This window comes from Balearica regulorum, chromosome 3 (assembly GCF_011004875.1).
Source record: "Balearica regulorum gibbericeps isolate bBalReg1 chromosome 3, bBalReg1.pri, whole genome shotgun sequence".
NCBI lineage: Eukaryota > Metazoa > Chordata > Aves > Gruiformes > Gruidae > Balearica > Balearica regulorum.
Window position 1 is genome coordinate 41451576 of NC_046186.1, and position 23344 is coordinate 41474919.

At 44.7% G+C, this 23344-nt stretch overlaps 1 protein-coding gene across 8 annotated transcripts in view; it reads right to left on the reverse strand.

Annotated features, from left to right (window-relative positions):
- BACH2 (BACH transcriptional regulator 2) overlaps positions 1 to 23344 on the reverse strand; it is a 195984-nt gene that overhangs the window by 73032 nt on the left and 99608 nt on the right. For all 8 annotated transcript variants that reach the window (XM_075747705.1, XM_075747709.1, XM_075747711.1 and 5 more), the window contains one exon: positions 13545 to 13696. The gene's annotated coding sequence lies outside the window, so the exon portion shown is untranslated. The remainder of the gene's footprint in view (positions 1 to 13544; positions 13697 to 23344) is intronic.

A 23344-nucleotide genomic window follows, 5' to 3' on the forward strand; every position in this document is an offset into this window, starting at 1 on the left:
ATGGGGAAAAAGGAAAACTAGGAAACACAACAGATGGTCTGAAATCCTCTTCCTGCGAAAAAACATCGCTACGGCAGCTAGCTTAGGCAATATTTCAAATATTTCCGCGTGTGCCAACAGCAGTATCCATGACTAGAGAAGATGAGGAGACTGCTTGTGAAACTCCCCCATAGGCACACTGTTTGCAACAGCCTAGTCCTCTTGTTGAAGGCTCTCTTCTTTTCCCTACTCTAAATCCAATGAGAAAAGTAATCTCCAGATTTAAAGCTGACAGGTGGTACATGCATAATTAAAGATGACCTAACAGAGAATGCTCTCATTTCTGGCATATTATCAGACACTTAAGCAAAGCAATTATCAGTAGGCAATCTCTTCTGTCAACAGAGATTGGATGAAACATTTTGCCAGTCAGGAAGATATTGTAATGACGATACATATGTATTTGCAAATACTCCAGCAATATAACATAGACTTAAATCTCTCTTATCTCAGAGAAATGTCTTCATCACCTCTGGAGGACTACAGTAACGTCTTCTCACATTTCCATGTTCCCCTGTGCTATTTCCAGGGACTCGCAGTACATACTACATAGACTCCACCTTGCTCCTACTCATGTCAACCTCTTCCTTCAACCCATCTGCACTCCCCAGAAGTCCTGCTGATCCTCCCCACCTAGTCTTACTGCCCTCTCTAGCTCCCGCACCCTTTACACCCACACTAGCTGGTAGATGGTTGATCTGTGCTCCAGGAAACCTTGTCCTCTTGCTTTTTTCCCCCCCAAAAAACAAGAAAAAACCCAGAAAAATTGTCCTCCCTCTTTCTTACTCAAAAGCAAGCAAAACCCCAACTCCTCCAACAAAACCCAACCAAGCCTCCCCCAAGCACCCTCTTCTTCACCTGTAGGCAGCAGCCACCTGAGGCATGTCAGGTGTTGGGCTCTGCATTGCTCTCTTTTTCTCTTCATTATACCTCTTGTGACAAGGACACCCGTGGGGAGGAATCATGGACCTCGCAACAGACTGTGCCCATTGTGAACAACCACATCTTACTCACTCCATCGTGGACCACGAGCTGAACACCTTTCCCCTGGGAGCTATGAAGGTGGAAGAGGTGAGTGGCCTTCCTCTCCCCAGCTTATAGTTGGGCCAAGTGCAAGCAAAGATCGGTTGGGAATTTTATGTGGAATCAACCCAAAAGCCTATGCTAGAACTAGGAACATCTTCCCTGCTTTTTGGTTGAACAAGCAGATGGCACTGCCTCCCAAAATAGCAATGTCACCCATGCAGTTTGAAAGAGGCAGAAACTTTTTAACCTAAACTCTTAAAATGCTTCCTTCAAGCACTGTTTTGCAATGAATCCAGAAAGTGTTCTGTGCCTTTTTTTTTTTTTTTTTCTTCTCCTAAGATGGGATTTTTTAAAAAGGATCTTTTGGGGAAGAAAAACAGGGAGAACAACAACAACAAAAAAATACTAGGAAAAGGAAAGCCTAAAAAGGTGAGTGGTTTTCTTAATTTGGGGGAAATTAGGATTGTAAGAAGTATTATAAACCGCAATTACATACACACACAGGACTGCACTTTACCTTATGAAAGAGCTGCTCTTAGGGTATAAAATTGCTTTAATATTGCACTAAAAGACAAGTGTTTTAAAAAAATGGCTTATGATAATGGATTTTCAAAGCAAAAGTAAAGCTCCTTTTCCCTGAGAACAGGGCTTTAGAGAAGGGAAACTCCACAATGCCAGTGGTTCGCATTTTGCTGCATTTCACAAGATCTCTCATTATTTAAATTCCAATGTATTTATGTCATACATGGATAAACGATCTTATTGTTCAGAACATGTCTTTATATGAACATCTCTGCTGTTAGAACTAGCGTTATTTTGCTTCCCCCCCCCCCCCCCCTTACCAAGTCAGAACAAAAGTCTCTTTTACTGCAGTTTTGGGAACTTCATGCAAATGGCAGTTTTTACACATCAATCGTCAGTTTAATAACACTAATGATAAGAGGGGAATTAACGGTAATGGGCTGACTTTTTGGCAAGCAAATCAGAGTTTATAGAGAAGTTTTTCCTATGTCAAACTTTATAGCCCTGTGTTATCAAAAGCACGAGCAGTGAAAATTAAGATTAAACCATTGATTCGTTAGCAAGCTGGGCTTACTGAACCACAACTTTCCTGCACAAAGATTGATAATTTAAAAATCCATTGCACAAGATAGGAAGAGATAACGATAGTCTTTTGGGACAGCAGGGAGCCATTTACACAACAAAATAAATTTGCCAGGGGATACAGATCTGACTGAGCAGGCTCAATATCTCTCTCAGTTAGAGCAATACTGGTTAGTCTCTCAGTCTTCCCTAAGGTGAAGAGTTTGGTCATTCCAACTCCCGCTCTACCCCATTCTTGCAATCACGGTACTTTGCAGCATTTAAAGTCTAGTCTTGCATCCATTGCTCCCATGAGTGACCCCAGTGACTTCACAGGTGCTGGTTATAGGCGTTTGTGCCACAGCACCAGCGTGGGAAGAGGAAAATGGCATCGTATGGTTAGCTAGGGCAGTGAGAACAAATGGGTCTTCTGTGGATTGATGGATGACTACAAAGAGACGCATTTTGAAAACGTGGCTTGATCATGACCGCAGGAATGACACTGAATATTAGGAAAAGCATTTGCTTTCCCAACATGCAGGGAAAAAAAAGCTGTGCCAAAATGCCAGCTTTTGATACAAAATACCACAGGAGAAGTGAGCGACAGCAGATTTTTAATACTACTACAAATGTGTGCTTAAGCAGGCATAGTAGTTTCCCATGGCAATGATGATGTAAGGACAAACTTTACATCTCTTACATCTTAACTCCCCTTTTTATCCAGACAGACGGATAGACACAGTCCTACACCCTGAGCCACTCCACCCCAGTTCTAATACGGGAAGTGTAGATACAAATGACACTTTGCTTCCTCCCACTCACCTTTGGCTATGATCAGGACCTGCTAATAAATTGCCCTACTGTTGAATCCCACATAGGACATCTTTTCCACAGATGCCTCACTGATTTTTCACACTGCCTGGAGGTTTGATGCTATGGTTTCCAGCTGCAGGCTGTAAGGATGGAATCCTGCATCCTGAGGGCCATTTCCATGGAAGCATTTGAACCGCAACCTTCCCAGAGTCAGTTTGGCCACATTTCCTGGCTAATGTCCCTACAACTTGAAAGAGTATTTCCAGGTAAAGAAGCCTATGCTAAGGATTGCTAATTTAACTGTGCTGCGTGTCCATCCTCCTGCCATGTGTGGGCTTTGCTGAGAATCAGGTTTTGGAGAGGAGAAACGAAGCTCGCTCCCTTATCATTATTTACAGCACGCACTTTCAGTGATGCTTTTCATGAGTAGGCAAGTGGAAAAATATGTTTTTAAGCAGTACAAAGTCTGCTGAAGTTTTACAAGAAGCCCCAAGGCAGGCAGGGCTTATTATGTGCCACAGGAATGAAACGTAGCATCTTTGGGGAGAAGCCGTTTTATCGTCAAGCAGCAGTTTGGGAGAACTGTGGGAGCTGGGCTGTCTCACCCACAAGCAAACTAGGAAATGACAGGAGCTTGTAGGTGTTATCTGCGTGTAAGGTTAGAGACAGAGAAGCAGTTAAGTCCCGTCTCTGAGGTAGCGCTCCTCTGAGGGTGGATGTAATAGGTCATTACAGAGAAAAAAAGAAAAAAAAAAAAAGGGCGAGAAATAACTATTCCACTCAACACCATCACTGTGGCTGGGGGAAGCGAGGTGGTGGTAGTAGTGGGTTTGGGTGGGCACTGAGCAAAATTGTGTGAGGAACACATACATATGATGCGCCAGCGCACGTGTACTGAAAGGGATGAAGTCTTTGGATTTTTGCTGCACTGTCACCATGACATCATGCTCCCAGCCACCTGCATCACAGACCTCGCCATACTGTCTGAGTGCCTCTAAGTGAGACCATAAAGTTAAAGTTTGTGTCGCATGACCTGCTGGTGCTCACCACAATCCAGCCCCAGACACTGCTAGTGAACGGTAACAACCTTCCCCTCCCCACAAACCTCTGCTAGAATTACCCCATAAGCAAAAGCCAGTCCCAAAAGCAAATCCTCAGCCAAATGAAGCAACACATAAAGATCACTGCTTGAGCTGGGAACACACAACTGAATTTTTCCCAAGCCTGGAGGAGTCCCAATTCCTACTGAAAAAATGGGAGCTGTGTGTGCTCAACCCTTTGCTGCGGGGTGGTATCCACTCCAAACACCACCTGAAAAAATACTGTTGCTTCATCAATACATCTGTAATTCAATAAAAAAAAAAAAAAAAAAGCATCTGAAGAGCTTTGCATGGTAAACATCAGAAAAACACTGCTTTCCAACCCTGCAGCCAGTTGTTCTATAATATTTTCTGCTTTGTGCTGACAACCTTTTTTCCATCCAATCATTCAGACACAATGCCTTCAGGTCTGTCTAAGTAATGTAATTTACTGGAGTGGAATTCCCTCGATACCTTCTGCAGCACTCAGTGACAGTATCATTTATACTCTACACTGTCATGCCATGACACTGATACATTGGCTTTCATCCCTCATTCAGCGCAGAGGGTGCAATTTCACCTTCCATTGTGCCCTTTTGCAGACTGCGCGCACAAATTTCCTCCATTCATTCCTAATTACAAACCTCTGCTGAAATACGCTCATTAGATTTATATTTCTCACTCCAAAGTGTCAATCTTATTCGAAAATTCCCATTTTCCGGAAGATTCATCCATTAGCAGCAACCTCCAAAGCATTCCTTAACCGAGTGCATTAAAAGTGAAGCTGGCAGATCAGAGATGCACTTAAAATACACCATTACAGCAGATCTCCATTGCTAATGTTTTTTCATTATTCGAGCAACGCAATGAGGAGCGCACGACCGGCCAGCTCTCCTCCTCCAGCATGTGACAGGCATAAGCCAGGAGCCAACCGCTACGCCGGGCTCTGCTCCCACGGCGAAGCTGCACCGCATCCCTGAGCATCCGCTGCTCCCCCCCGGGGTGCGTGGGGGGCATCGCTGGCTGGCCGGGATCTGCTGCTGCCGCCGTCTCACAGGACCTCCTGTACATCACGGGGAGCAGCGACAGCCGAGGTGGCTGTTCAAAGGGCTCCAGAAACTGAGAGCCATAGAAAGAGTTTACAACAACTGTAAAAATGCCTGAGTGCAGCTTGTTTGCTGTGGGAAAGTTGAAAAAAAAACCAACAAGCTGGGGGTTTCCCAAGGTAGCAGATCCTCTGCTACGCAACTTAACAGGTTGCTAGAGCATTTCAGCTGAACATCTCAACCACGTTGCTTTGGTCACTTATACTAATCCCAATTTAGTGCCCGCACGCTGGACCGTTCCTTTTGGACTGTGTCCAGAAAACACAACTCCGCAGACTCCACGGAGCAGCTCTGCGAGTGGTTAAAAGAATCAAAAAGAGATCTGTCTACCTCTTCAAGAGAAAGGTAAACACCTTAAAAACCTCATCACCATACAAGGGAAAAAATGAAGAGCCCGGCAGCGGGTACTGATAGTTGCACAACGCGTCCCATGTGCCATCTCTAAAAATAGCCCGTGCGGCGATACCCCTGGAAAAGACCAGCGTGTCTCATCCAGCTGGAAAGTGCGGCAGTGGTGAGCGGCGCGTGAGTGCCGTCACCGCATGACGCACTCTCTCCTGCCGTTTATCTTCAAAGCCATCACGTTTGAACTCATCTGCATCAGGCGCAGCAGTGGGGGGGGGGGGGGGGAAGAAAAAAAACCCACCTCTACTTCTGTATCAAAAAGGGAAAATTCCACAGAAAAAATGACAACAAACATTTACACTGCTCGTCAGCATCTGGTCACCTACAGGACCAAGACATGCAGGCAATTGTAACAGATGTAATTCCCTGCAGCAGCCACCACTGTGGAAACTAATTACTGCTGAAGTTTTGCCCATTCCCATCTGAAATATTTAAAACCTTGATTACTGCATTAGCTCTCTCGCCTTTCATACTCTGTATCAAGGCGCACACTGATGTAAAAGCAGAAACACGTTTCAGCAAAAAGGCAAAAGTAAGGCAGCAATGACAGACACCGAGCTCTCCTTCTAAAAAGAAAGGGAGGGTTACATCAAGATAATTTAAAGGGATTACATGTTGCATAATAAAAGACTCACCACCGACAGCATGGCTAGTCCATGGAACAAGTGCGTGTGCCTCTAAGTGCCCCCAGCACCCCACATCCTCCTCGCCACGCGGTGTTACTCAGAGCGAAAACCTATTGTCTTACGCAGCCCGATTCTCAAGAGCAACACCTCTGCTACCCTGTCAAGCCTGGAAAACCTGGAAAGGTCACGAAGCGACGAGAATGCAGTGAAGTTCAAGCTGCCGTGCAGGAGAAAGCAAGTTTTCAGCCTCTACCTTTGGTTCTGCAGCTCTTGGATAGATGCTCTCTCTACTCATCCATCACAAGAATGACATCAAACCGAGAAGCTTGACATGCAGAGGCACACTCATTCTCTGGAAATGCCACGGCTACTTAACGAGCGAAGCTGGGACAGCACCAAACCTTACGCCACGAAGTTACGAATTTCCCTGCACACACTGACAACATCTCTCTTTAATGTTTCTCTTGGCCATGAGCTGACATATCAATTAATGTGGTCAGAACAGATTTAGTAGCTCAAAATACTGCAACTAATTTAGCAGATTCCTAACACATGCAACTACCTGGAAAAGCTACCGAGACAGCATATTTCAATACCGTCACCCTACAAACCAAACCTAAAGGATTTTACGTGCCAAAAGTTAACCCTGAGAATTTGTTTCTTGATGCTCAGCAGTTTTGTACAGATTTCTTTTTTCTTTCTTTTTCCTTTTCCTTTTTTTTTTGTTTTCTTTACCAGAAGATGAAGTTCTGGATCAACAGTTCCAAGTTACATCAGCGAAGTTTTGGAGGGCAGATTTTAAAGATCTTTTAGTCCTCTCCAAAGCTGCTTTTTCCAGAGACCAGAACAATTCTGCTTCCAAAATCCTTTCATCACCACCTCTTACTTACGCACTTAAGCCTAACTCCTTTTTTTTTCCTAATAAAAAGTCGATGAATTAACATAGCTAGACCACACCACAAGTAAACTCTGCCTCTCCTTCCAACACAGACCCATTTACAAGCATTTAAGCCTGGGACTCACCAGACAGAGCCGAAGCTGCATGCAAGCCAGTCATCAGAGCTAAGAGAAGGATTATGCTCGCTCTACAAATTCTGAAGCATTTGAATCTTATTTTTAGTTGTATACAAAGGGCAATAAATGGAAAATCTTATGGTAACCACCATTTTTTCATGGCCACCCACACTTCCAACACCTACAGCAAGAGTATATAAATGCAAAAACCCCAGAACTCATGGCTCATCTGAGCAAGGGATGCAAACCAGCTAATTGCTGTTACTTTTTTTCCAGTTTGTATTCAGAGTGCCATTATATTCTGGTTAAACATCAAGGACAGCTATTTGCATGCAGTATGTATCTACCGTCAGGGATTGTCCTAGATTTTCATAAACTTAATTATTTTTTTTCCTCTAAGTTAACTTGTAGAGGCTTCTCTAAGTTAGCTGACCACTGACTGATTTCCAAGTAATGAAATCAAGGAGGTGCCTCTCCCTAACCCTCACTTTCTCCCCACCACTGCCCAAGCTATTGAGGTACAAGGAGTTAATGCTTCACTTACCTGTGAGAAATTATGCCAAATACTCTACCCAGAAACTGGTAATTAAAAAAAAAATCCCTTTACACTCATAATAGTAGAAGAACTTCAAACAAATTGCTGTCAAGGATGATTTCATTGTGTTTAAATCCACTTTACTTCAAGTCACTTTGCAAATTAGTCTTTAATTTTATACCTAAAACTCCCATGTCTACTGCGATGCTAGTTTACCCTCCTGTCTGTCCTATGCCTGATTCTTTCCACTTACCAAAAGCAACACAAGCATGAACCTAATTATCATCTGAAAACCTGCACAAAGCTAACCCAATTAGCTGAATAAAAAAAGAAATAAAGAAAAAAACCTCTGTCTTAAGACCAGGCTCAACAAGAGTGTAAGTTATGCCATGTCTGGAGATGGGGAGAGTGAACAATCTCATGTCTTTAATTACCTTGCTGTCTCTGAAAATGCAAGTTGTTATAGCCAGACAAGCATCCACTACAACACTTTTACTTCTCGACTCTTTGCAAATCGTAACAGGAAACACGTCCCGTAAGCTAACAATCAAAATTTACCAAAACAATTTAAGACAAAGTGTCAGCTTCGGAAAAAAGTACCTTTACCTGCCCTTGCTCATTAATAGCCCGCTAGACCCAACAGCCCATCGCCTTCCCGCAGCCCCCGGCAAGCCGAGCGCAGGGCTGGCCGCTCTCAACGCACACGGCTGGAATCGGGTGCGTGCTCTTCTGGCCAGGATTTAGGTCGTAGGACCCGTGTGCTGAACGCTGCAGAAGTGCGGGTATCTAAGTATTATGAAAATAAATGGGTCATACACCAGTGAGCTAACAACCACACCACCCCCAAGCCGGGCGCTGAATGACTGTGCAGGGCTCTGCCAGAGGGAGAGGACAGGGTGAACCAGCAGTGAAAACAAAACTGATGCGGTGAGATGGATTTTACTTTTCACTGGTTTGGGTTACAGAGAAAGTTGATCTCACCGTCACCATCTCTCAAGTGTTTTCTTTAAAAATTAAAATAAAATAAAGCAACACGTGGGCAGGTAAGCCGTCCCGTGGAGATGGGCTGGCATCTCGCCCCCCAACCCCGGTAAGGGGAAGTGCTGCCGGCCCCGGGCGGACGGAGGGCTGTGACTCAGTCCCTCGGGCTGACACATGCACGCACCCGGGCTGTCACCTGCCGCAGCGAAAAATAAAAGTCCTCGCCACAACACGGCAGCCACGTGGGAAACACCGAGTAAACAGATCAATGACACCGTGCGCCCACGCCGCCCGTTGCACCGCCGGGGCGATGAACAAACAAACCTGTGGTCAATGGCAGCAAAGGGGAGAGGTGCCAGAATAACTGGGTTTCATACCGCGTGCCGTACTGCAACAAACACCACTGTCCTCTTCTGTCGTACCAGCTAAACACAAGCAGGATGCTCCTCCTGGCCGTACGGCCCACGGTCGCCGCGTGTCCCCAGATGGGGACGCCTCCGGCACGGGGCTCTTGGTCAGAAACGTCCAGAGAGGGACGTCGGCTCACCGCCCACACACGTGTGCACGCGCAGCCGCTGTGCGCAAAACTACGCCAGTGCTTTACAGACTACACTGAAAATATTTGTCCAGATATATATTTTCATATTTTTTAAAATGATGTAATTTTGTATGACTATTTTATATAAAAATATAAACATTTACATATATATATATACACACATGCATATGTATATATAAAATAAAAATATATTTAATCAACAGATATATTTGCAGCAAACACTTATCAAAAGCCGTCCCCAGCCACCCAGGCTGGGGGGTGCAGCCTGCCTCGGGTACGGAGGCACTGACGCAGCGCTGGCAGTGGTCAATGGCTTTGTGTGTTCTCAACAGGGGGGCAGGAGGAGTAACCGGATTAATTAGCAGCAAAGAAGATTTCCCCTAGATCATAGGAAAACTCTTTGGCCATTGCACAACAACCAGGACAGGATGCCATGAGAGGTTACAAAGCTTCTCTGGGCAGGAGATGCTTCACGTGATGCTGCATGAGGGGCAGAGCCTTGCTATGCTGGTGCCACAAAATGGGTAAGAAAATGCCTTCTCCACTGTAAAACTGGCACTCCGGTAGGAAAACGTACCACAAAAAATCATGACATCCAGATATGGCCACATCTTGCATCAAAATCCTGTAGGATGAAACCACCTGTGTCCTCAGCTATGGCCGTGGCACTTTGGAAGTGGGTTTGGTACCTGGAGTTAGGAGTATTTGGTAAGTCAATGTTCAAAGGGATGCGACTTCCCCTTCAGAAATATGATCTCCTTCTTAATCCAATCAAGTTACCTGACCTTTCAGTGCAGGTTTAAAAAAAAGACACATTTTTCCCAGGCTGTGGTGGTAGGCGGGTGACAGACATTAAATCACCAAAATCTGCATCTTAAAATTTTACATTATTTACATCTGTCTACAGATGGTGAAGGACAGATTTCAAGAAATCTTATCACAAAAATTTTGAAATATTCTGAAGAACTCATACCTAGCAAACACAAACTTTGTGTGCAGCAGTTTCTGAGTTTCAGGTTGCGCTTATTTTTTTACCATGAACAAAACGCTTAAAGGTCATTGCTGAATTTTCAACACTGCATAAGCAATACGAATTAGGACAATTTATTAGACGCAGAATGCCATCGATTAGGATGTTATTTTTGCCTCTTTTAAAAGAAAAGACAGAGGGGTAAACCAAAGTGAGAAACGTGAGCAGAGCGTGGAAATTGCTAGGAATCGCCGCCCGTCTCCGCTGGGAAGCCAGCAGCCCTGCCCCAGCACCTGCCCCAAGGCACGGCCACATCCCCAGCACCCGAGCGAAGCCCCGTGCGTACGCTGCCGTTAGCCATTGTGCGGGATAACCAACCGTGAGCCACTCAGCGAAGAGCACGGCTTCTCCCTAATTCCTGTACTCCCTCATTATCACATATGCGGTCTAACCTGCTCAGGATTAATTCCCAGGGGACCTGGATAAATGCTGGGGTTTTTTTATCTTGACACACGCACTATAAAAGGATTTTGCAATCTGCTCTGTCAGAACAAGGAAGAAACCTTCTGCTTTGAAATCAAACATCAAAACGTATTATTTCTCAGCATCCTAGTAGTATTATAAAAACTAAATAACAAGTGGAAGGAGGGGGAAGGTATACTTGTTTACAAAATACTCTGCAACCTGGGAAACAGCAAGAATATGGTTGGTAGAGCTGGGTCAACTTTGTGCAACTGCTCTTTCCAACAGGGCTAATTAACAAGGGAAACTTTGTTTCTTTCTATGGGAATTGCTATACAAGGTAATTGTTACAAGCAGAGTTTGTTATCAAAAAAAGCCAGACAGCTGGAAACACTGAGAAATTGAGTAAGCAACAGGCAGCTTGCCCTCGCATCTACCTCTGCTGGCACAATCTGCATGCACAGCAAGTGCAACCCCGGCCAACAACCTGCGAGGCGACACGGGTGTTGTCTAGGAGTTAGAGCACACATCGTGATTTAAAAGTTTGACGTATCTCAAGCACATGACCATAATAAAAAGAAAAAAAAAAAAAGAAAAAAAAAGGAAAAAAGAAAAAAAAGTAAAAAAGAAAAAAAAAGTAAGGAAAGCACATATTCGATGATCCTTACACTGGTTTTCAAGTTTGTTTGGCCCTCAGACCCGATTTTATTGTTGGAAATGGAGACTTCTGATTATTTGCAGCACGAGAAGCAGCAGGACAAAACTTCTATGCGCTTCTTGGAATGAGACAGGGTTTTTTCCATTTATGTCCATCCAGTTTCTGGCTGCTTTTTCAAGTCCCCTATTCTTATTCATCCTTCTGGATGCCATTTTTAAAGTTAGTTCCTCTGAAAGGGTTTTTAATAGTGAATTTGCAAGATGCCTAATGATAAGTTTTGCAAGCTCCATGAGAAAAGCCTGCAAAAAATTGTGAATAAGGCTTCCAAACCTCATGGGAATGGTGCTAAGAAGGACTAATGAACAATCCATTGTTTCTGCCTGCCTACCTGTTACAACTCGCATTTTCAAGTTCTCTTCCCTTAAAACAAGGATTAGAAACAAGTTTCAAGCCAGATTCAAAATTCTCCTGTAGTCAGATGATTCCTGCTATCGGGAGTTTGATTAATAACTACATCATATATTGCCAAGCCCACAACGAAATGGCAATGCTCTCCCTTTTTCAGAAACAAAATCAAATCAACACCTTGTAAAGCCTCTTTGGCAGCGAATTCTCTTACTACCCAGCTTTGCTCCATTGCCTACTCTATTATCTTTGCTGATATTCATCACGCTGGAAAATTTTTTCTCCTCTCTTTAAAAACTGAATTTCCATATGCATTAAAACCCCCTGTCCTACTTTTGCAACACACTTCTCTTGTTTTAAATAATACTTCTAGTGTCACATAAACAAATAAAGCACCTCAAATGAAGGTACATTTCTAATATAAACTCTCCAGTTCCAAAATACTCCTATTTTTTAAAAAGTAATATCACAAATCAGTTCCTAAGATTAAAAAAGGTGTCAGTAAGCATTCAAGAAAAACTGACCAGCACCAAGTGCTGTGGTCGGCTTCACTGCCCGGTCCCAATTAAACTGTGTCGCATGAATTTACTACTGCAGCGAACGAACAAGGGCAGGAACATGCACAGTGCCACACTGTAAACCACAATTTTGTACTATCTCTGGCTCAGGCGGCCTTTTGCCAAGCTGCTCTATACCACCATTTGAAAGATAAAAACCTTGTAACCACAATGAGATTTGCTTTTATTTAAAAAATTAATGCAATAACGTTGCGCTCAAGCCTTTGGCAGCTCTGGGGTGTCCCGCTCTCTAGACAGCACAGGCCACCACATCCCTGTCATCCTTATAATGGTCCAGAGGCTTCTTCCACCTGCAGATCCATCCCGGAATTAGGGTTAGAACTGCTGACAAGTTAAAAAGGGTCAAAACAATTTCTCCCCTGTAGAATAGCCCAGCCGTGCCAGGCTGATGCTATGAGAAGTTTCAGAGGAGGATTAGCCATGATGGGGGAGGAAATTTGTGCACAGCACTACAGGCGCTCCCCATCCTGGGAGGAAAAATCAAAGCACGTAACACACATGCACCAGGAGCTACTACCCAGACGGAGGAGGCAGGAAGGGGTCTGCAGCCCCCTCAATCCCCTTTGTCTCTAGTAGATCTGTGCGTGGCTTCCTCCACTCTCCTATAGCCAGGTGGAGCAGCTAACTCCACCTGGAAGGAGCTGGAGGTGGCAATGAAGGTAGTACTGATGCTTAAAGAGCCTTTTGGGGCAGCAGGATGAAAGGAGAAGCAGCACCAGGGCTCCTCTGAGGGAAGAGTTCTGAAAACCCCAAAGGATGAGGATGTGGGTTTTATCATGGGAAAAATACAGGGATACCTGCAGTCCCGCTGTGCAAAGGATGGCCACCAAACTCACACGGAGCACGTGTGGCTTCAGCACAGCACACCAAGGTAAGTGTACGCACGCTTACCCAGTTGTAGAGAAAAACGAAGCGTAATTAGGGGGATGGGGTGAAGAGAAGCTATTTTAAGTACTTCTTGCTATGGTTTACTATGGTAGCAGAACACTTAGAAAAGCCTTCAAAATGACAATCACCATTTAGGTTAAAAAAGCAAGTAACTACTTCAATAACAATTTATTCACCACCTAATGTTTGCTGTTGAATTACAGCTTTTACAGTATTTTTCTAAAGTATGATGTTTACTGCTTCCACCTTGCCTCCCCAAGACCTTTTTTTTTCTTTTTTTTTTCTTTAAATAGAAAGGAATTTGAATCATGACTTACATGTAACTTTTCTAGGTTCTGTGCTGGCTAAAATGTTCTCACGATGCAGGGAACAGGATCAATGGAGAAATTAAGAGGCTGCAGCAATCCATTAAGAAGTGGCCCTCCAAACCTTTGTAGGGCAGTGTTCTGGCAACTCAGTCGATAGCAACCTAAAATAAAATAAAGGCAGGCATTAAAAAATTCAAGCACTGAATATTCACAAACCCCCTTTTTTTTTTCCCCCTCTTCTAATTCTAAAAGCAGTTTAGGGGCCTTTTTTTTTAAACATGGAAGGTCTTTATGTCAAACATGATGATGACATGATGCCCATTACATACCTCCTCTTACCTTTAAGCTGTAGACACCTTACAACAAAGACTATGTTTTTCTTGCATTCATACAGCACCCAGACATATGAGGCCCCTGAGAAGAATTACAGAACAGATAAACTAACACTTTTGTGATTACTCTACCAGATCATACTGCAGGTATGTGCGTACTTATGCACACATACTAAGAAATTCTTTACGATGAGGGTGGTGAGGCACTGGAACAGGTTGCCCAGAGAAGTTGTGGATGCCCCATCCCTGGAAGTGTTCAAGGTCAGGATGGACGGGGCTTTGAGCAACCTGATCTACTGAAAGATGTCCCTGCCCATGGCAAGGGGGTTGGACTACATGAGCTTTAAAGGTCCCTCCCAACCCAAATCATTCTGTGGTTCTATGAAACTGCGTGTCGCACCAGAAGGGTGTTCTAATAAAACTAGCAAAATGGTCTAACAGACTTTAAATAACAATTAATACTGGCTTTTGTCAAAGCTTTGCTTTGATTTTATCAAGGAATTTAAATTAGGAGCATAAATTTTTTTCCTTTCTTTCTGCTTTATTCTGGGGAGCTTCAGAGAAGCAACACCATCAGCGCAGTTCAGTGTCCCTGGGTTAATGCGATGTCATCATACTCCTCCATCCACCCTACAGGAAAGCTACGTGTCATGCCAGTCCGTGTCAAAAGAAAATCGGAGAGGGAGTAAAAGGTTTGTGTGCTCACAGCAAATTCACCATGCTGTCACTGCCGTGCAAGGGGCTCAGGGCTCAGGCCTGGGAGGGGAGGCACTTTGGGACGGGGAGGGCTGCTGAGAGCAGAGCTGGGAACGGGGGGCTGGAAGAGGGGGTGCACCGTCCAGCCCCCGAGTGCCAGCATCCCCGCACAGCCCAGATCCCACCCAATGCCCAGTCCCAGCTGACTCCGAAAGGGCTTCCCCCATCTACCAAGGAAGCAGTCGTGCTCTGAAGTGGTTGGGGAGGAGGCTGGGAAGGAAATACTTGTGGAAGGAGAAGTACTTAGTTTTAAGTTACAGGGATTTTCAAGTTGAAGTTTTCAAGTTGCCAGTGCCCAACACTTTACTGTTCTCCTGGAAAAAAACGCTTGAATGCTTAACTACTATTTACTTGAATAAAGTTGGCGATTGGGAGTGGAAAGGAAGATATTTTCTTTTGAACAGAAGGGGACAGCAGCAGTACAAGCAGTGGCACGAATCTGTCTTCCCAGGATCATCGCAAGGGCTGCGTCTGCAGAATTACCACAAACTAAAGCTAGATAAAGGGGGAGGTGAGGGGAAGTAAAATAAAACCCAAAAGTTTACATTTTTTCTAAAACTACTATTATTTTTCTGAAACTGGCAAAATGAACTCTTCAGGAAAAACTTCTGGTTTCTCAAGAAATGACTACTGACTCCATAAAAAAGTCAAAAAATAACACAAAGCAGTGCAAATGAAAGAGGTTTGGTTATTGCTTTTTGTAAGTACGTATTTCTTGGTTAAAAAAAAGCTCAATACCTTCTGAGCACTGATGCTACCACATCTAACTCCAAGCCTTGTAAAGAACTGGATCACTTATGAAAAGTAGGTTATTTCTTCTGGATGGCACCCTCCCAGACATCGTTTACCAACAGATGCTCAAAATGCTGCTACCTTTAAGGATTACTTGAAAAGAATGAGGTTATGCTAGGAACACAATGCTTGTGTCTCTTCAGTTCACGTAATTTTCTCCAACTGGGCATAACATTCATTGACAGACTGCAAGAGGACCAAATATTTATGGTCCCAAATATACATTATCTAAATTGCCTATAAAACTAAAAATATAAACTCCAAATCTGTTCAGTCATAAATCACTGGTAGAACAAAAATAACTGTTGCTTACTCAATGGCCAAAGGACTAAAACCAGGGAAGGCTCTGTTTTTTCAAGGACAAGTTAGTTTTCTGAGCTAAAATTGCACTTGTCAGGGCATATCAGAAGGAAAGAAGAATAAACATAAATGGGGAATAGGGAAATAAGGAAAAAAAAAGAGGGGGAGAGACCTGCAGTGCCACGCTTTTTTGAGAAGGTGTGATTGATGTTCACTGCTGTAGAAAGCATGAGGCTGCATCCCAAACATTTCATTCCCTTCGGCAAATGTCTCACTCTGTATCTCGCCCCATGTTCCCTAGAGATTCTTGCCTTACGTGGGACGATCCAGCCAGCATCAGGTTTTACACATGATCTAAAACATGAAAGCAGGAATCTCTCTGCCCTGAGGTCAGCTTAGGGTAGATTGAAACCTAACCCCCTGCCTACGCTTAACATGAGGGCTTCTTCATGCTTTCCATTCGATAAAAGAAACTTCTTTCTGACATAGGCAAATTATTAAAAGCAAAACTGTCGCTACAGCTGTAAACTTACAAGAAATACATGAAAACTGAGCTTATACAAGATAAAGAGCCAACGGTGCATCTACTGAAGAGATGTTTCAGCATTTTAACATGCTGACCGGCCAGGTTTACAGCACGGGAAGAGCCGGATCCTAGGCAGGGGAAGATGCACTCTCCGCTCCAAGGCTTGCTCACATCAAGGTCTCGGCTCTCAGCACAGACCTGCATATGTGGGCAATCAGTTATAGGATCATGAGAGGCCACAAAATCATCGTTCAATGTCAACTTGAAGACCCAGTTGCTTGAGTCATGGGAGGTGCAAGGAAACTTTATTTTAAGAAGAAGCATCTACCTTCACAGCTGCATAGAAAGCTAGAAAAATAACAATACTTCAAACCAGACATGATAAGCTTTTTTTTTTTTTAAACTTACATTGTTACCTCTTGTACATTTTTGAACCAGGTTATGTTTTTTTTCCCCTTACTGAGGGCTTCCAGTACTGCTTGGCGGCTCAAGTTAGCACTGAAGAATGCAAATGTAAAGGAAGATGCACCAGACACAACAATTGGCAGAAGGAAGCATGATGTTAAAAAAGTATTTACTTCAAGAAAACACCTTCCAGCTTGGATTTCTGTTACACGGAGGGTGTGTTTCAAAGAGAAGTTTTGTTGGTAATGTAAAATAATGACAGCTTTGATACTTAAGAGGAGGAAAACTGATAAGTTCTTCAGTTTGCAATGAACAAAGAAAGAAATATGCTTTGAGAAGAGCATAATGAATGAACCTGGGTATTACTCTGGTTAGCATGAAAGATGTTTCAAATACAGTAAATCATGTAACCATGCTCAAGAAAACCCGAAAAGCTGGGCGGACAGTGAAGGAGGCAAACAACAAATACACAGCGGGTTAGCAAACAGACCAATGTTCATAACGGGTGCGTAAAATTAGGGGTAAGTAAAATGAACCCACATGACAAGACAAGTTGGTGAGCTTCTCACAGATGCAGACAGGAGAAAAAAAATATTTAAGGAAGGCTGTGCACCAGCAAGCAGGAAGACGTGAGCACAGAGGTGCAGAGCTGGTGATTTCTGAAGCGACACCTCGCTTGGTGGAGTGTAATAGTTCTTACACAAACGCGTGCAGAAATTCGCCCCAGTGAAGTCAAGGATCCCAGTCTGTTATATGCAGTACCATCACAGATTAGCAAATGTGTTTTCTTTATGTTTGGTGTGGTTTTGAGTGAAGCTGGAGAATATTTCTTTCTGGTTGAAACAGCTTCATTGGAACATTTGTAGCTTGCAACTGCTTGAAGGATCGCCTGAGGCTGAGAAGGCATTTGCAATGCTCCTGATATCTAGTACAGGATCTCTCCCTGAAATCTGTAGATTAAATCCAAGATGATATCGATACCCATGTCAGAAAAGACGCATGGCCTGGCTTCACTATCAGTGCATTTAATTTCCTCCTAATAACCTGCCCGGTTCTTCCAAAGAGAAGGAACATGCTCATCCATCACTCCTGCTTGTGCTCACATGCACAGTTTGGCCAGAGGCAGCCAAAATCAAGAGTCTGAAGGGCACAGCAGCTCCTTCCCCACCACCTGGAGGCGGGACGCAGAAGACCACCGCAACCACGGAGTTATGGACCAGAAGCAGGGAGACACCCACTCAGGACCGCGAGGACCGGCCCTGCAGCGTGTCCCAATCTGGGCGAGCTGTGTCAACAGTCAGCAGAGATGAGATTGAGCTGTTTGTTCAGATAATGGCAAATCCACGTGAGGGATCAGTCTGGCTAGAAACCACGACTGAAGTCATCAGGAGGAGCAGCGAGATAACCTCCGCTGGCTGACTGAAGGGGAAGGCAGCTGCTGCTGCCCTGCGCTGGCCAGGGAAGCGCTCCAGGGTCTGCAAGCTGGATTTTCCCCTGCTACACTTAACAGCACCAACTGGGCTTAAACGGAAAACCCTCATAGAGGCTGGGGGATGTGCGTGGGGGGAATTTTCCACCCCCTCTGGTCCTCTGGTTGCAGTTAACTTTGTGACACATCAGCCAGGCTAGGCTGGGAGAGGTAGGAGACTAGTTCAAGAGCATCACCGCAGGAACTTGTAAATCTTTTTATGTAAAATCTGAATGACTTTATCACTGGAATATACTCGACTTAAAATAAAGCCACCCTTGAAAATATTTTATCTTGGTGGTATGACTCATGAAAGAATGGCTAGGTGTAACAGGAAGGTTAATATACACTGAGAAAGACCCCCGTACACCAATGTTACCGAATGACACAACCTGAATATTTATGCCCCACACAGTAAAACCAGTACACAGTGAAAGTCGTGCCTGATACTTGTGTATCAGATCTGATGAAAATTCAGATATCTGGCACATTTCTCCAGATACTAATCTCCAGGACTAGAGATTTTGGTTAATACACATGCAAACGGGAGAAAATGAGTTGGTTCAGTGACGAGGATGAAATCGCTGTCCCGGAGCCTGGCATCTCGGAAGACGACACTGGGCAGCCAGCGCCAGGTCTCTCGGGAAAGGATGCTTCCCAGAGCGGCACAAAATGATGCAGCTCACTGGGTGTGTGCTCCAGGACTCCTGCCCCAATGCACGTGAACCACATGAACGCACGCCTGCCCTGCCAAAAGAATGTTCCCGCATTGAACGTTTATCACAGTCAGACTTTTACTGCCGATTTCTTTCAAAAAATGCAAATCGAGAAAACAGTTAACATATACAGAATGAAAGAACAGGCCACAGTCAACCACAAAAACTCCCCATAAGGTTCAGCATGTGGGAAAAAGATAAGTAAATGCTGCGAAAGATGAACAATATTTAAGTATTAACACAAATGTTTTTTTTGGGAAGGTTTATCTGGCATCTCTACCGGTTTTCCTCCAAGCTCTAATACAAAAATAACTACATCTAACTGCGACGGGGAGAGATGGCAGCAGCTCAACATTGCTCCCTTTTTTTCTCTGTACTCAGAAAAAATCCCTGCCATCTTACAATGTCAGACAAACTAATTTTCAGGTGATTTCTGATCAGGGTGAAGTCAGTGAAGCATTTGCCAGTTCAGAAAGTTCAGTCCGTGGCCTCATTTTCATCAGCCTGTGAAATGAGGATGCAACGCAAGGGCAGGAGAAATACAGCCTTTCTCTGAGCTGTACAGCTGGTCCCCCACGCTCTAGCACAAAGTGAAGGAGTTATCCTTTAGCTCGTATAAACACTGACTGCAACAGTTGTGCATCAAACTACGCAGAGGGAGCCCATGGTGATGGAGGTTTGTGTGTACCATGAGCCCGGGCGAGCTGTGGTGGGGCCGAGAGTGGGCCAATGCTGCATCTCACGTGAAGGAGCTGCCACTTAGCTTCTCCGTCTTCAGCCTCACGCCAAGCAGGGGGAAGTCAAGAGACCTGAAAATGCTCTGTGAGTTAACTTCTCTGGTCATAACAAACAGAAAAAGAGAAAGGCAGAATCGTGATGGGAAAGAGCTTCAAAAATACGTTCCCTGTTGGGTGAGCTCAAGTCTGCTTAACAAGAAAAGCCAGAGAGGCCACGTACAGTAATGCTGAGAAAAAGGAAATGGTACTTCATTTTAGCCAGAGTCATAAATCTTACCAGCGAGCCTCTAACGGCAAAAAGGCGAGCAGGGGAATTTTTATACACAGATAATTAGTTGCGAGCTGATATCGGGTTTACTGTGCTTTTCACTCCGCTTGTGCAGTGCCTTCTCAACCTGCAAAACACCGCGTGAGGCTCTGGCTGCCTCGCTGCCGCTGGCTTCACTTAGGGTTGTGTGGCTGAAACTCCCAGAAACCCTTTTAAGAAAAAGGCAAAGTGGAGACGGATATTTCTGCTCCACAGAAATCTTTCTGATGTGCACCCAGATAGATTTTTTTCAAGGGGGAAAATGCACCATGCTTATAAAACCACCCCCTCTGCCACAGGGGAGATGGACCAACAGGACACCTTGTCCCACCATTGGCACCCTTGTCTTCTGGGGTATAGATGCCACTCACAGATCCTGCAGAGCAGGCAGTTCGGTCAGGGAAAAGGCTGGCCCATTGAAGCAGAGAAAGAAAATGTGGTCGAGGAAATTCATCAGCCAGAAGCAGCAGCAGAGCTGCCTCACAAGGAATAAAGTCAACTGGGTGTTCCCACCACGTCTACTGGAGACAAGGCAGCCCATCTGCCAGCGCTTGTTCCTCGACATCTCACTCTGTTTCAGAGCATGGCCAGGGACTTCCACTAGCGACTGACGTAAGCAAAGACTCCACTGCATCTAATAGTCAAGACTGCACTATCCAGCCAAAGAAAAGCCGCTTTTCGGTTTCTAGATGAGAAGGTATCCAGGGCACACGTGACAGCAGCACACCGGGTGCGCTAGGTGCCGGCGAGCGCCCCCAGCACTTCTGATGCTACCTTAGAAGGGATCGATTTGGTCTAGCAAAGGAGGTCTGGAAGCCTTCATCACCAAAAGACACCCCAGTTAGAGAACAGCTTGGAGAGGACAGCAGCCTGCCACTCTAAGACTGGCTGAGGACATCTCAGTGAGCAAGGAGAGCCCACCCCGTTTGCACCAGGAACTCTGAGGCGGTGCTGAGCTCGAGGAGGGAGCAGCAACAGGCCATGGCCCCTGCAGGCTGCCTTGGTGCTGTCCATCTCCTACGCTCTTTTTCTTCTCCAATCCAGCGCAAAAAGGCAGCTACACCCCATTGCTCAACCCCGCTCCTCTGCTGGTCCCAAAGAGCTGGAAGTGGGTTAAGGCTATGGGGCAGACCGGCTCCACCATCCCCGCAAGCCTCGTCTGCACGGGGTTAAGCAGCAGCTCTCTTGTCCAAGGCTCAGTTCTCTTGCTACCGTATGTTAAATAGAAAGACCAATCTGTATTTACTGCGCTAAACTACAATTATGGGGATTTTTTCAATCATTCAGCCTAATGGTATGCAGCTGTCACAGAAATCTTTGAACACATCACTGGCTCTCTTTAAGCTGATTAACCAGATAAGGAACCGTAGCCAAAAGACATGAAAGGATGGCTCCAAATTTCAAACTCTCAGCTGAGCAAAGAATTTCATTCAAAGGACTGTATGAAATGGAGGGGCGGGAGAAGGTTCACAACACAAATGAAGGTTTTGTTTACTACTGATATAAACAGCTGAAACGCTCTGCGTCGCTCGGTTTAAGAATCAACGTCCACCAGCCTCAAAGCGGTGCTGATGGGGATTACAGCTGCCACGCCGATCTGTGTGGATGCCAATATTCATGTCCTTTCTTCTGGACTGGAATTGAGGGAGAACTTACCAACAAATCTAACTTTACGCTGAAGAAACCTCTGTATGATATTGAAGAGCTCCAACACCAAGAGCTGCACCCCTTTAACTGAACTGCTTCTGTTCAGCGCGTTTCTTTGGATAGCATGGTATTTTTTTTTTTTTTTAAATTCAAGACAGCTCCATGTATTTGCTTTTATTTTTAGCATAATGTTTACTATTCCAATCAGAATGTTCTGTAATCTTGTCTAAATGGTTTTTTATTAATTGCTGCACCCCCCCACACACACCCTTAATAATTATCCTTGGGAGAGGTAAACATTTCAACACGAGTTACTTTAGTTAAAGCCATGAATATGCATTATTTATTTATTTAGGTAAACAGTAATTAAGAAGAATCACCCAGACTGTCTTCTCTTTGAAATGAGCGCTACTTGTGCTCATTCCTGCCTTGCCATGGGAATTGCAAGGCCCTTAGACACACATATTACTTTGTCCTCCTCCATTGTGATTTACGTTTGTGGGCCTCAGACCACGCAGCAGCTGCCAGGAAGACAGTCCCTATGTTGTCCAAGGCCATGCAGAGTGTCCACAGCATCCAGACTCACTCTCAAGAATGAGCAGCAGGGACCCAGACGTCAGTAGAGAAGAAAGTGGCAACATCTTGGGTGCAGGATGAGGACCAGAACGCTGCTATCTATCACCCAATATGCTGATTTTTAAGGTTTTTGCAGCGAGATCACCTCTACTAATATCAAAACTCTGATGACCCCTCCTCTGCTCTCTCTCCACGGACAGAGGGCTATGTCCTTACAAACCGAGGGGCTGTTACCACCGCAGCCTCTCCGTGCTAAGCCAGGGAGCATTTGGCACCAAACTGACAAGCGTTTGGTGCCAGAGCAGTGAGATAGCCCTGTGTGCAATATATATAACCTATGCATTGGGCAAATAAGCAGCTGAGTGGCTCCACTCAATTCCTCTGGATTTCTTCCTCAGTATTGCACAAGCTCAAACGTTGCAACATCCCATCCTGCCTAACACTTCCACCAACTTCTACCACGCCGTGACAGAATCAGGCAGCACCAGAGGCAATGAAGCCACTTACAGGGCACTCATTTTTTTAAACCAAAAAATTAAAATGTGTCAGACAGTCCTCACATGGCTGATCATCCAGCCTAAGGATCGCACCGGCGCTACAAGAGAGGAATCAAAATGTCTCCCAAAGACAAAGGGATTTTCGCAGATCTAAAATTATTAAGTAAATAGATAAAACTGCGGTCTGGGCTTTGTTTCAGTTTTCAAAGCTAATTTCCGGCCACCGTTCAGAGAAATGCTTTGCATTTCCATTTCTGACTCACCCGTTTTAACAAGTGCGCTCGCTGGAATTACTAAGCATGGGATCCGATCAAAACATTTCGCTTTCTGAATCAAAGTGCTTTTCAATCTTATTGATGTGAACTTATCTATAAATTTAACGTGGTGACCAACAACCTGGTGGTGCGTGGGTATGGTCCGGGCGCGTGATGCGATGGATCAGAGGACCCCTCTCTGACCGGGTGCCTTGTGTCCCACCGAGGCACAGGGACACCTCCCAAATTCTGCACAACTGCTTGGCGCGGGCTGATGCCGGTCTCTTGCAGCCCGATCACAAAATGATACACGCTTCCATAGACACGTTTAAACGTCGGGTATGAATGAAAAGCATTCCTGAAAAGAATCTGTTATGAAACCGAAAATCGGAGACCGCCGCAGCACTGTGCCTAAGTTGAGTCATCAGTTCCCTTTACAGCCTAATAATTGACACTGCCTTGATCAGAATGACTGATCCGAATGTTGCTTTGTGTT